The sequence below is a fragment of the Vulpes vulpes genome, chromosome 6 (assembly GCF_048418805.1).
Source record: "Vulpes vulpes isolate BD-2025 chromosome 6, VulVul3, whole genome shotgun sequence".
Taxonomy (NCBI): domain Eukaryota; kingdom Metazoa; phylum Chordata; class Mammalia; order Carnivora; family Canidae; genus Vulpes; species Vulpes vulpes.
In genome coordinates this window covers 31,147,380-31,163,999 of record NC_132785.1, presented here as the reverse complement: position 1 = coordinate 31,163,999, position 16,620 = coordinate 31,147,380, and the positions used below count along the sequence as shown (strand labels likewise).

General features: G+C 37.2%; 1 pseudogene; it reads right to left on the bottom strand.

The window, feature by feature from the left end:
* Positions 1-12,098: 12,098 nt before the first annotated feature.
* On the bottom strand, positions 12,099-12,945 carry LOC112907201 (14-3-3 protein theta pseudogene; annotated as a pseudogene).
* Between the last annotated feature and the right edge of the window lie 3,675 nt (positions 12,946-16,620).

Sequence of the window (16,620 nt, the reverse complement as noted above, 5' to 3'; positions counted from 1 at the left end):
AATAGTAAGTGTTGGTGAGGATGCAGGAAGAAAGGAACCATTGTGCACTGTTGGTGGTAATGTAAATTGGTGCAGCCACTTTGAAAAACAGTATGGAGGGCAGCCCCGGTGGCGCAGCGGTTTAGCGCTGCCTGCAGCCTGGGGTGTGATCCTGGAGATTTGGGATCGAGTCCCACGTCAGGCTTCCTGCATGGAGCCAGCTTCTCCCTCTGCCTGTGTCTCTGCCTCCATCCGTCTCTCTCTGCGTGTGTCTCTATGAATAAATAAACAAACAAAAAAAAAAAAGAAAAAGAAAAGAAAAACAGTATGGAGGTTTCTTAAAACTTAAAAATAGAGGGATGTCTGGGTGGCTCAGTGGTTGAGTATCTGCCTTTGGCTCAGGGCATGATCCCAGGGTCCTAGATCGAGTCCCACAACAGGCTCCCCAGAGGGAGCCTGCTTCTCCCTTTGCTTATGTCTCTGCCTCTTTCTCTGTGTCTCTCATAAATAAATCTTTAAAAGAAAATTAAGGGACGCCTGGTGGCTCAGCCACAGCAGTTGAGCATCTGCCTTTGACTCAGGGTGTGATCCAGAGTCCTGGGATCAAGTCCCACATCGGGCTTTCTACATGGAGCCTGCTTCTCCCTCTGCCTGTGTCTCTGCCTCTCTCTGTGTGTGTCTCTCATGAATAAATAAATACATAATCTTAAAAGAAAATTAAAAATAGAAATGCCATATGACTCAATACTTCCAATGCTGGGTATTTAACCGAAGAAAATTAAAACACTAATTCAAAAAGATAATATGCATCCCTATGCTTATTCCAGCACTATTTATAGTAGCCAAGATATGGAAGTGACCTAAGTGTCCATCACAGATGAATTGATAAAGTAGAATATATATTGATATACAGAGGAATGTTACTTGGCCATGAAAAAGAATGAGATCTTGCCATTTATGACAATATGAATGGACCTAGAGGGAATTATACTAATAAGTTGGACAGAGAAAAATTAATATCATATGATTTCATTTATATATATATATATATAGAATCAGAAAAACAAAACAAACAAATGAACAAATAAAAAGCAGAAACAGTCCCATAAATACAGAAAATAATCTGATGGTTGCTGTGGGAAATGGGGCACAATGGGTAAAGGGGAAAGGAAGATACAAGCTTGCAGGTATGGAATGAATGTCATGGGGGTAAAAGGTACAGCATAGGAAATATAGTCAATAGTATTGTAACAACTTTGTATGGTGAGAATGGTAACTACACTTGTGATGAGTGTAGTCTAATATGTACACCTGTCAAATCACTCTGTTGTACACCTGAAACTCGTGTAGCACTGTCAACTATACTTCTATAAAAAAAATCTAGATATAAAGAAATTCTACCAGCTCAGTAGCTCTCTATTATTTAGGCAGCAGAGTTATAATATGTGAACCACAAACAGAAGTGAGACATAAAAGAACTTTCCATGGAGGGGCTTGGGGGGAACCTGTAACAGTGAGATGGAGATGTGGGCTTAGCACCTGGGGCTTTGAGCATGCCCAAGGCCTTTGGATCTTTGAATTGTCAATACCAGAGTTTCATTGGAAGACTTCTTGTTGATCTTGCAACAGATGGCAGAAGACCCATTCCTTCAGTTCCCTTTGTTTTTGCCTTTTCCCTCTCTCTTTCCCCTCCCCTGAATTATACAGGTTTCCCCTCAGAAAGAGAACAGGTCCTTTCCAGCTGCAGCCCTTGTGGCTTGGTAGACTTTCACTCCCCACTTTTACTGTCCAGTTCCTTTTTAAAAGCTGTTGCCACTGCTGCTACCACCATAGTTTCCATGGTTCTGTAGCCTATTCTGAGGTCCTATTTGTATGGTTTCTGATGCACAGATGGATGGCCTCTCAGGCGTCCTGGTGTGCTGTACAGAAGTACTTTTGTTCAATTATGGAGGTCCAATTAGCTGTAAATCAAACAGTAAAGAAATTAGGAACCTCTCATGCCACCATGATGCTGACATTACCAACAGTCTGTGTTAAAGTCTATTTTGTCTACCAGAAGTATAGCAGCAACCCTAGCTTTCTCTTGGATTCCATTTGCATGGAATATCTTTTTCTACCTCTTACTTTCTGTGTGCATCCTTACATCTGAAGTGAGTCTCTAGTAGGCAGCTTATAGATTTATTTATTTATTTATTTATTTATTTATTTTAAGAAATTTATTTATTAATAGACACGGCGGGGGGGGCAGAGACACAGACAGAGGGAGAAACAGGCCCCATGCAGGGAGCCCGACATGGGACTCGATCCCGGGTCTCCAGGATCATGCCCTAGGCCAAAGGCGGCACTAAACCGCTGAGCCATCCGGGGATGCCCCTAGATTTTTAAAATTCATTCAGCCACACTGTGTCTTTTGATTGGAGAATTTAGGCCCTTTCTGCTTAAATAAATTATTATTTTCTTTTTTATTGAAGCATAGCGGACATACAATATTAGTTTCAGTTGTACAATATAGTGTTTCAACATTTATATACATTACAAAGTTATAAATCTAGCTACCAACTCTCACCATACAAAGTTGTTAATAATGTTAATAATAACTATCTTCCCTGTATTGTACATTGTATTTCTGAATCTTATTTTATAACTGAACGTTTATACCTTTTAATCTCCTATTTTATACACCACCACCACCACCACCACCTTCCTTCTAGTAACCACCAGATTGTTCTCTGTATCTATATCTGTTTCTGCTTTGTTTAATTTTTTAGATTCCAGGTATGAGTGAAATCATGTACTATTTGTCTTTCTCTGATTTATTTCACTTAACATAATGCCTCTAGTTCCATCCATGGTGTTACAAATGGCAAGATCTCAGTTTTATGGCTAATATTCCATTGTGTATATATATGCCACATCTTTTTTATCCATTCATCTATTGGTAAGCACTTAGGTTTCTTATATATCTCGGCTTTGTAAATGCTTCAGTGAATATAGGTGTGCATATATGCTTCTGTGTTTTTGTTTTTGTTTTACATATATATTTTTGAACTAGTGTTTTTATTTTCTTTGGATAGATAGCAGAAGTAGAATTACTGGATTGTATGGTAGTTCTGTTTTTTTAATTTTTTTTTTTTAAGTAGGCTCCATGCTGGGCAAGATGGGGCTTGAACTCATAACCTTGAAATCAAGACTTGAGCTGAGATCAAAAGTTGGGTGTTTGACTGAGCCACCCAAGTACACCTGTTTTTAATTTTTTGAGGAATTTCTATAGTATTTTCCATAGTGGTTACACCAGTTTATATTCCCACCAGCAGCACAGCAGGGTTCCCTTTTCTTCCCATCCTCCCCACTACTTGTTACTTCCTGTATTCATAATTAGTCATTCTAACAGGTATAAGGTGGTATCTCATTTTGGTTTTGATCTGCATTTCCCTAAAGATTAGTGATGGTGATCCTCTTTTCACATATGTGTTGGCCATCCAAAAGGTTCTTTGGATAAATGTCCTTTCAGGACCTCTGCTCATTTTTTAAATCAGATTGTTGTTGACATTAAATTGTGTGAGTTCTATATATATTTTAGATATTAACCCCTTATTAGTTATATAATTTACAAATACTTTATCCCATTCGGTAGGTTAATTTTTGAATCTGTTTTTCTTCACCATGAAAAAGGTTTTTAGTTTGATGTAGCCTCATTTATTTATTTTTGCCTTTGTTACCCTTACCTGAGGAAACAGATCTAAAAAAGTATGAAAGGACTGTGTTTTGTCCCGTTGTATACTTTTGGTTACAGTGTTGTAAGTTAATTGAATATATATGCAGCTTTATTTCTGGGCTATTTTATTCCATTATCCATGTGCCTGTTTTTATGCCAATACTATATGATTTTGATTACTAATGCTTCCAGGTTTGCTCTTTCTCAAAATTGCTTTAGCTATTTGGTATCTTTTGTATTGCCATACACATTTTAGAATTATTTATCCTAATTCTGTAAAAAAAAAAAAAATCCATTTGAGCTTGATAGAGACTTCAATGAATCAGTATACTGCTTTGGGTAGTATGGACATTTTAACAACATTCTTTTTTTCCATGAAAATAATATTAATTTTCCATTTCTGTTGTCTTTAATTTCTTTATCGATGTCATAGTTTTCAGAGCACAGGTCCTTACATGTATTAGGTATTCTTAGATATTTTATTATTTTTGATGCAATTGTTAAGTGTGATGGTTTTCTTAATTTCTTTCTCTGATAGTTTATTATTAGTGCATAGAAATGCAACAGATTTATGTTAATTTTGTATCATACGTATTTACTAAATGCATTATGATATCTTCTATAAATAGTGACAGTTTTACTAATTGTTGATTTGGTTTGATTTGGTTTTGTATTGTTTTTGTTTTTAATTTAAATTTTAGTTAGTGAACATATAGCACAATATTGGTTTCTAGAGCAGAATTTAATTATTCATCACTTACAACATCCAGTGCTCATTACAAGCACCTTCTTTAATACCCATCACCCATCTAGCCCATCCCCTACCCTCCTTCCATCAACCCACATTTTGTTCTCTATGATTGAGTTTTTTGAGGCTTGTTTCCCTCTCTCCTTTTTTCTTTTCCCCCTTCCCTTATGTTCATCTGTTTTCTTTCTTAAATTCCGCATATGAGTGGGATCATATAGTATTTGTCTTTCTCTGTCTTATTTCACTTAGCATATTTCACTACTTCTTTTCAAATTTAGATGCCTTTTATTTCTTGTCTGTTGCTATGGTTAGGACTTCCAAAACTATGTTTGCAAAAAGGGATGAGTGTGCATCTACTTGTTTTATTCCTGATAATAAAGGAAAATCTTTCAGCTTTTCACCATTAAGTATTATGTTACCTGTGTGTGTCACATTTTGCCTTTATTATATTAAAATATGTCCACTCCATACGTATTTTGTTAAGAATTTTTATAGTAAATAGATGTTGAATTTTATCAAATGCTTTTCTACATTTGTTGAGATGATCATATGATTTTTGTCCTTCTCTTAATGTGGTGTGTCATTCATTGATTTGTAGATATTGAACTATCCTTGCATTTCTGGATTAAATCCCATTTGATCATAGGGTATGATCCTTTAAATGTATTGTTCAATTTGGTGTGCTAAAGGATTTGTTGAGGATTTTTGCATCAGTATTTACCAGAGATATTGGCCTGTAATATTCCTTTTTGTAGTGTTACGGTCTGGTTTTTATATTGAAGTACTTCTAGTCTCATGTAACTTTGGAAGTTTTCTTCCTCTTCAATTTTTAAGAATCATATGATAAGGATAGGCTAACTTTTCTTTAAATATTTTATAGAATTCATCTATGAAGCCCTTTGGTGCTGGATTTTGGTTTTGGGGGGAGTTGATTACTGATTTAATTTCATTACTAGTAATTTGCCTGTTCAGAGTTTCTGTTTCTTCTTTATTCAGTCTTGGAGATTTTGAGTTTTAGGAATGTATCCATTTCTTCTAAGCTGCCCATTTTTTGGCATATAATTCTTCATATTAGTCTCTTATTTTATTTTGTATTTCTGGGGTGTCAATTGTCATTTCTTCTCCTTCATTTCTGATGTTATTATTTGAATCCTGTCTCATTTTCTTTATGAATCTGGCTAAAGGTTTATCAATTCTGTCTCTTCAAGGAACCAGCTCATAGTTTCATTGATTTTTTTCTATTGTGTTTTTAGTCTCTATCCATTCTGCTCTTAATTATTTCCCTTCTAACAATGCAGACTATATGCATTCTTCTTTTTCTAGCTCCTTTGGGTATAAATTTAGACTATCTGTTTGATTTTTTTCCCTTTGTTTCTTCAGGTGGGCCTGTATCACTATAAATTTGCCTCTTAGAACTGTTTTTGTTACATTCCTTAGATTTTGGATTGTTATGTTTCCATTTTCATTTGCTTGTAGTATTTTATTTATAGCAGTTTAAATTTCTGGACCCATTGGTTGTTTAGTAGAATGTCATTTAGTCTACATGTGCTTGTGTTCTTTCCATATTTTTTCTTGTAATTGATTTCTAGATGCATACTTTGTAGTTAAAAAAAGATGCCTGGGGATCCCTGGGTGGCGCAGTGATTTGGCGCCTGCCTTTGGCCCAGGGCGCGATCCTGGAGACCCAGGATCGAATCCCACGTCGGGCTCCCGGTGCATGGAGCCTGCTTCTCCCTCTGCCTGTGTCTCTGCCCCTCTCTCTCTCTCTCTGACTATCATAAATAAATTAAAATTTATTTAAAAATTAAAAAAAAAAGATGCCTGGCATGATTTCGAATTTCCAAATTTATTGTGATTTACCTGGTGGCTTAGCATGTGATCTAACCTGAAGAATGTTCCATATATGCTTGAAAAAGAATTGGCATTTTGCTGTTTTGATTCAATTTTCTCTATATATCTATTAAGTTTATCTGGTCTAATGTGTCATTTAAGGTTTATTTTCCTTATTGATTTTTCTGTCAGGATGATATTGATGTCAATGGGGTGTGAAAGTCTTCTACTATTGTATTGCTGTCAATTTTTCCCTTCATATCTGTTATATTTACTTTATGTATTTAGGTGCCCCTATAGTAGGTAAATAGATATTTACAAGTATTATATCCCCTTCTTGGATTGATCTGTTTATCATTATGTCATTACAATCTTTATTTTAAACTCTATTTTGTCTGATTAAGTATTGCTTCCCAGATTTCTTTTTGTTTCTATTTGCATTGAATACCTTTTCCTGTCATTTTATTTTCAGTTTGTGTGTGTATTTAGATATGAAGCGAATGTCTTACAGGCAGCATATATTCAGATATTCCCCTACCATGTTATTTTGATTGGAGCATTTAGTCCATTTACATTTGAAGTAATTATTGATTAGTATGTACTTGTTGCCATTTTGTTTATTATTTTCTGACTTTTTGTATTTCTCTGTTCCTTTATTCATCTCTTGCTCTCTTCCCTTACTGTTTGATGGCTTTCTTTAATATTATCCTTGGAGTCCTTTCTCTTTATTTTTAGGTACTTGGTTTGTGGCTACCATGAGATTCATACATATCATGTACATAGCAGTCTGCTGTGAGTGGATGATTGCTTAAGGTCACATGTGTTCTAAAAGCACTACATTTTTATTTCCCCATCAAGTTTTATGGTTTTGGTATATTATCCCTTATTATTTCATGAATACTTTGACTAAGTATTGCAAGTCTAGATGATTTTACTACTTCTGTCTTTTAACTTTCTCACTAGCTATGCAGATTGTTGATCCACTGCCTTTACCATACATTTACCTTTACCACTGTGATTTTTTCATAATTTTCCAATTTCTTATAATGGCCTTTTCTTTTCCAAATAAAGAATTCCCTTTAACATTTCTCATAAGGCTGGTTTTGTATTGGTGAGCTCTGTTAGCTTTTGCTTGCCTAGGAAACTCCTTATCTCTCCTTCAATTGACTGATAGAATATTATTTGGAAGTTTTTTTCTTTTCACCACAGTGAATATACTGTGCCACTCTCTTCTGGACTATAAAGTTTCTGCTGAAAATCAGCTAATAGTCTTTTGGTTGTTCCTTTGTACATTGTCTTATTTTTCTCTTGCTGCCATTAGGATTCTCTCTTTAACTGCTGACACTTTGATTATAGCATGTCTTGGTCTCTTTGCATTCCTCTTCTTTGGGATTCTCTGTTTAACTGCTGACACTTTGATTATAGCATGTCTTGGTCTCTTTGCATTCCTCTTCTTTGGGATTCTCTGTACTTCCTAGACTTAAATGTCTGTTTTCTTCACCAGGTTAGGAAAGTTTTCAGCCATTTTTTCTTCATATAGCTTCTCTTTCTTTTTCTCTCACTCTTCTCCTTTTGGGACACCTATAATGTGAATGTTAGTACACTTGATATTGTCCTGTAGGTGTTTAAACTATTCTGTTTCTGTTGTTGTTTTTGTTCTTTTTTTCTATTGGCTGTTCTGATTGGGTGATTTCCACTATGCTGTCTTCCTAATCATTGATCCATTATTTTGTACCATCTAATCTGCTGTTGATTCTTTCTAGTGTATTTTTCATTTCCATTATTGTATTCCTCAGCTCCTGTTGGTTCTATTTTATATTTTTTTATCTGTTTGTTGAAGTTCTTACTGTGTTCATCCATTCTTCTCCTGAGTTTTGTAAGCATAATTATGACTATTACTTTGAATTTTTTATCAGGTAGATTGCTTATCTCCATTTCATTTAGTTCTATTTCTGAGATTTTGTCTTGTTCTTTTCTTTGGAACATATTACTCTGTCTCTTTATTTTGCTTAATACCTTTTGTTTCTATGCATTAGGTAGATCATTTATATCTCCTAGTCTTTAAAGGGTGGCTTTATGCCAAAGATAATCTGTGAGACCAAATAGTGCAAACACCCTTGGTCATCTGAGCTCAATGACTCCTGTGTGGACTGCATGCACCCTCTTACTATAGTTTCCTCATGATTAGTGCAAAGTAACTAGTGCCTGGGTCTCTCTGAATTCTAGCCATGATTGCTATGAGTGTTCTGGTGAATACGTGTGGCCCCTGACCTGTCTGACTGAAAGGCCCAGCCATGACTTGTAGGCATGCTAGTGTGTAGGATTGGTTCCCAGTTTGGCTGGCTGTGAGGCCCAGCTGTGACAACTGCAGGCATGCTGGTGGGCAGGACTGACCTGTGGTATGGCTTGCTGCAAGGTCCTGTTGTGACTATTGTAGGAATTCTAGGGTTATGTGGCTGGTCCCTCAGGATAACACAGTGTGGGAGGGGCTCCAGTTCCTGCTGAGGCTATCTGCCAGGTGTGGTGGGGTGGAGGGTCTCTTTTGGGTGGGCACCAGCAGTGGTATGGCAGGGCCCACTTGAGACAGTCTTTGGGCTAAATGGACAATTTAGCAGGGTGAGTTTGCAGGGGAATGCCAAATGAGGTGAATGGTACAAGCACATTAGATGGAGAGTATCTGAAATGGCTTACACCAACATCAGGGCAGCTAGGTAGAGGTGGGGAAGAAATAAAACAAAAAAAGGTGCTCACTAATGCTTCTGTCCCCAGAGAGTAATCTAACAGATATCTCCCCCTCAGGCACATGCCCAAAAATTAGTCAATGAATCATGTGTAACCGAGTCTTTTCATACTGTTGCCTTTGACAGGACTCACAGTGAGTGAGATAGTGTATGTACCCCATAAGAAGAGTGTTTGGGGGGACACCTGGGTGGCTCAGTGGCATGATCCCAGGTCCGGGGATTGAGTCCCACATCAGGATCCCTGCAAGGAGCCTGCTTTTCCCTCTGCCTGTATTTCTGCTTCTCTCTGTGTGTCTCTCATGAATAAAAAAATAAAATCTTTAAAAAAAAAAAAAAAAAGAAGAAGAAGGGTGTCTTGGTTTCCCACAACCCTTCAGCTCTCCTAAACAATAATACCTATTAGTTTTCAAAACTAAATGTTATGACTGCTCCTCTTCCTGGTGCAGGTCCCCTGGGCTGTGGAGCCCAATGTGAGGTTCAGACCCTTGTCCCCAGTAGAAGGTTCTACTATCTCTTTCTCTTGGGTTTTTTATGCCAGAGTGTGGATCCTGACTAAACCACATCTCCATCCCTCATACCCATCTCAATATGTCTTTTTCTTATTGTGTATGATCTGTTAGGATAGTTTTTGATTTATTATTAGAGATAGTTGTTGTATATGTAATTGTGTCCATGGCAGAAGAGAAGCTCAGGATCTCCCTACTCTGTCATCTTGATCCTGCTTCCCAAATTATTTAAAAGTATATGCTAATTGTCATTGTGTTAATTATTTTCCAGCTATTTTATAGTTCCTAGGTTCTTTTTTTCTTGCTCTCCTACTTTGTGATTTCATTATTCTCTTTGGTGGCATGCTTAGAGTCCAGGGTTTTTATCTTCTGTGTATCTACTTTAGGTTCTGGTTTTGTGGTTACCATGTGGATTACATATAACAACTTTAAACACTCTGTTTGAAATTGTTAATTTAGGTTTGAATGCATTCTAAAACTACATTTTTATACTCTTATGTTTATAATTATTATAAATTTTTAAACTATAATTTTTTAAAATTAGTTATTTTATAATTGTTTTTAAAGATTATTTATTTACTTATTCATGAAAGACACACAGAGAGAGGCAGAGACATAGGCAGAGGGAGAAGGAGGCTCCATACAGGGAGTCTGATGTGGGACTCGATCCTGGGCTCTAGGATCAGGCCCTGGGCCAAAGGCAGATGCTCAACCGCTGAGCCACCCAGGCATCCATAGTTGTTTTATCATTTTAGTTATTTTGTTTTGTGTTTTAACCTTCATATTAGCTTTATAAGGGATTAATTCACCACCACCTTTACAACATTAGGCTATTCTAAATTTTACTACTTTTTACCTTTACCAGTGAGATTTTATATTTTCATATGTTTTCCTATTACTAATTGGCACCCTTTCTTTTTGGCCTAAAGAAGTCTCCTTAACATTTCTTATAAGGCTTGTTTAATGGTGATAAATTCTTTTATTTTCTGTTTGTCTGAAAAACTTTTGATCTCTCCTTTAATTTTGAATGATAGTCTTGCTGGGCAGTATATTCTTGTTTGTAAGGTTTTTTTTTTCCGTTTGTTTGTTTGTTTGTTTGTTTGGCATTTTAAATATGTCATGCAACTCCCTTCTGGCCTGAAAATTTTCTTCTGAAAAATTTGTTCATGGTTTTATGGAGATTCTCTTATATGTAACATGTTGTTTTTCCCTTGCTTATTTTATGATTATCTCTTTGTCTTTGGTTTTAGACATTTTAATTATAACATGTCTTGCTGTAGGTCTCTTTGGGTTTATCTTATTTGAAACTCTTTGAACTTCCTGGATATGGATATCTATTTTCTTCCCCAGTATAGGGGAATTTTTAGCAATTACTGCTTCAAATAAGATTCCTGCCCCTTTTTCTCTCTTGGGATCCCCATACTGTGAAGGTTAATGTGCTTTATGTTATCTTAGAAGTCTCTTAAGCTAGGTTCACTTTTCTTTATTCTTTTTTTTTTTTCTTTTTGGTGCTTTGATTGAGTCCAACTGCCCTGTTTTCAAGTTCACAGATACTTTGTTCTGCTTCATTTAGTCAGCTATTGAACCACTCTTGCATTTTTTTCAGATTAGCTTTTTGGTTTTGTTTTGTTTTGTTTTATAAAATGAGATTTACTTTATCTTATTCTGCTGTTACATAGGGCATAACATTTTCACATGGCTTTTTTGGGACTATAGTCAATGATTAGCAATGTACACTAGTGATCCAACTCTACATGACAATCACTAGACAAACTGGACACCCTCTCACATATACACAAATCTGTATGGAAAAGTATTAACATTTTAGACTTGAAATCTGTGTACTTTAATTCCACTTTCTAGGATGGTAAGAAATTACACGCACTGTAATATGCCAAAAGTGATGCTTGCATTCTGGCAGCAACATGCTACTTCTATTACGTAGTAAAGTGAATACCAGAACCACAAAGGCAGGAGACATAAGTGAATTTTTGTTGGGGACATTGTCAACTTAAACAGCAGCAAATGAAGAATGAATTAGGAAACTTCCTATTGTCACAGATACACAAGACCTCCGTCATATACAGTATGTGAGGCATTTCGATTTGTGCCTCCCCCCGCCCCCGCCAAGCACAGAAATGCCAAATGCTTTGCCATTCAATCTAATATTTCTGGATTCCTACCAAAAAGGAATACATTAAAAGCATGGAAAAGTTGCTTACTGAAAGGAAACCCCCAAAGAAGAGTAAAGGAGGGAATGTAGAAATTAAGAAGTTATGTAGAACACTTTTTAAATTATAATGAACTACATTTTCATATCTTCACAGTAATACAAAACACAGTCACTTTGCAGAACTGGTTCAGGTTACTTAAATACCAGATACATTTTTTGTTCTCTATGTAAGTGTTTGGGAGTTACTTATGTTGATATGAAATGAAGCTATTAATGCTTTCCTACAACAATAACTGCACACCAGGAAGACCAAAACAAACACAAATCAAGGAATGGAATTTTCCCAAAGCTGCAGTGTGAAAAGACTATAAACAGTTGGTTCCATACACATGAATGGGTTTCTTTGCTATAGGAAATCCAAGCGAGTAATGGAGATAAGTAAAAAGGTTTCTTGAGAGGAAGAAGGATGAGACTCTGTATGTATATAGTTTTCTGCCTCTTCTGATACATCACATTCTTCTCCTGCACTGATGTCCATGATATTAGATGCTATTTTGCAAATAAACAACTGCATGATGAGGGTGTTGTCTTTGTATGAGTCTTTGTTCAGTGGATCAAGTTCTGTAATAGCCTCATGAAAAGCTGTCTTAGCTAGTGTGCAGGTAAGCTCTGGGTTATTAAGGATCTCATAGTAAAATACAGAGAAGTTAACAGTCAGCCCCAGGCAGATTGGGTGTATGGGTTGTATCTCTTTCTTGCTTATATCAAAAGCCTCTTGCAAGCTCCTTGGGAATTATGTCTTTTGTTTTTGATCACCACCACATGCAACTTCAGCAAGGTACTGGAGGTAATCCATTTCATATATTCTCTGGTTTAGTTGCATTGGCTATTAAATATTTACCCAAAAATTCCAGCACCATGGTACAGATGGACCTCAGCGCAGACTCCACTTTCTCCCAATAGTCCTTAATCATATGCAACTTCTTATTGGAGGTGTTGGTTTTCTGCTCAATGCTCAAGATGACCCTCCAGGATAACCCGCAGCCCCTAACCATCTTCTTTTAGGCCACCAAGAGCAGGTTGTGTTCCTTGTTGGTCAGAGCAGAGCCCTGCCTGAGCTTTTGTTGCATCGTGCTTGCCTGCTCTGCCAGCTTCACCTCCTGGATCAGCTCCATCTTCTTTATGGGGGTGGGGAGAGGAGAGCAACAGCAAGCATGACCTGGATCAGGAGGAGGTGTGAGGAGGACCTTCATCTCCACGGCCACAGTCCAAGTGCCACCACTTTGATCCGCTTTTCACATTAGCTATTGTATTCAACTTTGTGACCTCTCTTTGGTGCTTTCTTCTATTTTCTATCTCGTTGAAGTTCTCATTGTGTTCATTCATTCTGAGTTTGATGAGCATCTTTATGACCATTGTTTTAAAGTCTTTAACAGGGGGCAGCCCAGGTGGCTCAGAGGTTTAGTACTGCCTTCAACTCAGCGTGTAATCTTGGAGTCCTGGGATCGAGTCCCACGTCAGGCTCCCTGCATGCAGCCTGCTTCTCCCTCTTCTTGTGTCTGTGCCTCTGTGTGTGTGTGTGTCTCTTGTGAATAAATAAATAATATCTTTAAAAAATAAAAAAATAAAGTCTTTATCAGGTAAATGATAAGTGCCTAATATCCATTTCATGAAGGACTTTTTCTGAGGTTTATCTTGCTGTTAATTTAAAACATATTCCATTTTTCATTTTGCTTGATTGCCTATGTTGGGTTTTATGCATTAGATAAAACAGACACCTCTCTCAGTCTTGAAGTAGTGGCCTTGCTGTAGGAGATGAAACTTATTGTTCCCTGCCCTAGTTCTTTGTGGTCTCTCAAACCTTTGTGATTGTCCAAGTAGACTGGGGTTGTTTTTGTTTGTCTTTTTAAGTGGTTCCCAATATTTGAGGCTATGCCAAGACCTTACCCTCAGGAAGCAGTTTTTAAGGTATGCACATATAAACAGTCTGTGGGACCACAAGCAGAAATCCCACTGACTACGGAACCAGATGGGATACAGATGTTCCCTAGATGGTAGTCAGCAAATCAGGATGACAGAAAAGTGTAAAAATTCCTTTTTTGGGAGATACTGGTAACCTGGAATAAGGCAGAGGGAGAGCACAAAGATGGCACCTACCAGCCTCTGTCCCCAGAGAGCACTTCAGTATGTTCCTAGATGTGTGCCAAATCAGATGACTGCTCCTCATGCCAAATCTTGAGGACAAGCAAATAGGCTTATTTTCTAGAAAGACTGGGGTGACTTTCAGTCTGAGGTCTGTGCAGTGCCCTAGGAGTGGTAGCCTGCCAAGTACTGTCTCTTTACTTGTTACAGTCACATTGGATCCAAGAATGCATGGCCCTTGGCCAGCAGAGCCAGGCAGTCAGGGTGTCCTCTGGACAGCAGCCATAGAATCTGTGGTACAGACATAAAAACCAAAGCACCAGATATGTGCAAAAGCTCTCCTCTGAGAAATACTTGCACTCCAGAACATGACAAAGGGAGAATGCAAAGATAACAACACTTGCCAGCCTCTATCCCCTGAGAGTACCCCAGCAGCCTCCTACACATGTGTTATATTAGATGCCTTGCCCTCAGGTCAATGCTTTAAGATAAGAAAATAAGACTGGGTGCCTTTCAATCAGCTGCTTCTGTACTGATCTCTGGGGTGAATGAGGCCAGAATAAAGGTCCTACGATGGCCATTTCTCAATGTTGGTCCCATGGATACAAGCACTGTTGATTTTCAAAAACGAAATGTTTTGGTGGCTTGTCTCTGTTGAGCAAGTCTTAAAAGTTGGGTTACCCAATGTGGTGCTCAATCCTTTCACTCCTCAGTGAGAAGCTCCCTATCCACTGGCAACCACTATATATTTGACTAATCTAGTTACCTCATATAAATAGAATCATACATTTGTCTCTTTGTGACTGGTTTATTTCATTTAGCATAATGTCCTCAAGTTGTACCTATGTTGAAGCACGTGTCAGAATTTTCTTTCTTTCTATGGCTGAATAGTATTCCATTATATGTACATACCACAATTAATTTTCCCATATATAAAAAAATAAAAATAATAATTTTCCCATATATCTGCTGAAAAACACTTGAGTTCCTTCTATTTTTGGCTACTATGAATAATGATGCCATAAACATGGGTGTACAGATGTCTGGTTAAGTTTCTGCTTTCTGTTCTCTGGGGTAATACCCAGAGATGGAGTTGCTGGATCATATGGTAATTCTATTTTACTTTTTGGAGAAACCTCTAGGTTTTCCATAATAGTCACACATTACTACCAGCAATTCACAAGATTTCCATTTTTTCTACATTCTTGCCAAAACTTGTTTTGTGTAATCTTATTCTGTTTATAAAAGCTATCTAATGGGTGTGAAGTACTATTACATTGTGGCTTTGATTTGCATTTCTCTAATGATATGTGACACTGAGCAATTTTTCATGTGCTAATTGGCCATTTGCTCTTTGGGAAAATGTCTATTCAAGTCCTTTGACTACTTTTTAACCTGGTTGCTTTTTTTGTTGTTTTTGTTGTGTTTATTGCTATACTTGTTTTTACATATCAAAATTATATTTGATATAAATTGTTTTTCCTTTATAGTAATTGTTCCCATATATCAATTGTTAACTCTGTTTCTTTAAATGAATGTGTGGAGAGGTTTACTGAATAGTGATAAAAACTATGTTCCAGGTCAAAAAATTATATATATAAACATAAGTTGTTATTTAGAAGAATTACAATATTTTGAGAAGAAATTATTAAAAATTAACAAAGCAAGACTTTATTTTTCAGACAATTCAAGACATTTTTAACACTTCCCTTTTCAAGAATTGCCCAAAATCAGCAGAAAGAACAGAAACCAAAAACTTCTCCATTTGTAATGAAATTAGGAGACATAATAATATAAATCATATGAAACAGAAAACTGGCTGACAAATGTTACCGGATTTAGCTGATTAGGAGACAGTTTAGATGTCCTGGAGAAACTAACTGTACTAAAATCTAAAAGGTGTTGGTGCTGGCATGCCAGGTCTGAGGACCCAGGGGGGTTCCACAGTACCAGCCAAGAGGGTCTTTGGCTTTGCACAGGATAGAAATCAAATGTGAGCCAGCAGAAAGTGAGAGCAGAGTTTATTGATGATATGGAGAGAGCAGATACAGATGGAGTGTCTGGGAGACTCAGAAAAGAAAGGAGCATGAGTCTTTGCTCAGAGTTTGGGGATTTTATTGAGGATGGTGGTCTGCTGTACATGGGGAACTAGTTAGAACAAAGACAGGGGGCTAAGTGTTCCTCCTTGGAGCCCAGGGATCTTGGCCTTAAGATGTCTAAGCTCATGGTCTGGAATACGCATATGATAGCTTTGGCCATTCTCACCTGGTCTTCATTAGATGTTACCTATTCTAAAGAAATCATTAACAACTTGTCCCTTACAAGGAGGGTGTCCACAATTTGCATGATGAGGCATGTGTAAAGTGGGAGTGCAGGTCCTAGCAAGACTAGAACAGGAAAAGGAGTGAAAAGCATATTTTTATGGAGTCCTTCAGTTTCCATCTCAGTATGCTATTGGCTTAGCAGTCACGCAGTGAGAGATTAGGAAAATGGCATCGAAGCTGGAAAAATGGAGACCCTTGTAATGCTGTGGCAAAAAATCTGGTACAGCTGTAGCCTCCAATAATTTTTCTTGCTGGGAGGCTGGGAGAGAGAGCACATCACAGCCCTAAGTTACCTCCAGTCAGTCACTGGACATGGTGTTCACTAAATGAATCTTTCAATCACAAGCTGATAAATTGGCTTAGCTCTGTTTAATCTAAAGTCTAATAAGTCACTAAATCCTGTGTGTTTTATTTTCTCTGTGTCTCTCCAGTCTTTTCCTTCCAGTCTACCTACCATCTACT